This window comes from Anneissia japonica, unplaced genomic scaffold, assembly GCF_011630105.1.
Source record: "Anneissia japonica isolate Jap-2015-1 unplaced genomic scaffold, ASM1163010v1 scaffold287579_len849171_cov184, whole genome shotgun sequence".
Taxonomy (NCBI): Eukaryota; Metazoa; Echinodermata; class Crinoidea; order Comatulida; family Comatulidae; genus Anneissia; species Anneissia japonica.
Window position 1 is genome coordinate 506,833 of NW_022755335.1, and position 843 is coordinate 507,675.

Genomic DNA, 843 nt, shown 5'->3' on the forward strand with positions numbered 1-843 from the left:
TCATGGTTGACTTATCTCAGGATATGCTTTTTTTTGGGCAGGGGTGTATTTGAGTAATCACATATGATCTTGAGTTACTGTGCGTTCTTAGCCTAAAGTTTCTTCTTCGAATACAAAATGTGTATATTTATTTTGAAAATGCAATTTTGCTTTTTAATATTTAGTTATTTTACCTCAAAATATAGACTAATTCGTATTCAAATAAAATTCTCCTTTTAATAAAATCGTCTAACCCATCTATTGTTTAAAAAACATAAAAGCCCCATGATGTAATGTTACTTGTTTAGAAAGCTGCAAATTCTGTAAAAAAAAAAGTACATTACGACTAGCGAGTTGTTAGAGAAGCAGTATTCTGTTTTGTTTTGCAAGAGTGTAGGCGGGTTATAGTACTAAGTAACTAAGTACTCTACGGTATAGTTAACATTTTTATAGCTTTTTTATACCTTAAATCGTAGAAATTGTATTTTTTCCAGTATAGTAGACCGTCAATGTGGTAGTCAATGTTTGCCTGCCCAGAATATGTCTATTAGCAGGAACGTCCTATAAATAGCACTCCCTGTTGTGTTTGTGAAGTGAGGGGAGAAGCACCTCTTCGGTCTGTCTGGTTGGTCAAGTATAGCTAGTTAGTAAGTATTGTATTGTAGAATATAGTTAGAGATTATTAATTATAATTATACAGTATACAAATAGTATTTAAGGCCTTTCTAATCAGTGGAACGGCGTCTTATTGGCTCCCTGCCAAGTCCAAGTTGGAATTTCCCAGACACATTTTTTCACTGTTATTTTATATTTGTATGATATATATATATATATATATATATATATATATATATATATATATAT

General features: G+C 31.0%; 1 protein-coding gene across 2 annotated transcripts in view; it reads left to right on the plus strand.

The window, feature by feature from the left end:
* Positions 1-262: 262 nt before the first annotated feature.
* Positions 263-843, plus strand: part of LOC117123361 — a 2,559-nt gene continuing 1,978 nt past the window's right edge. The window contains exon 1 of one of the 2 annotated variants that reach the window (XM_033269245.1): positions 263-411. The gene's annotated coding sequence lies outside the window, so the exon portion shown is untranslated. The other variant, XM_033269246.1, reaches the window with a different exon arrangement.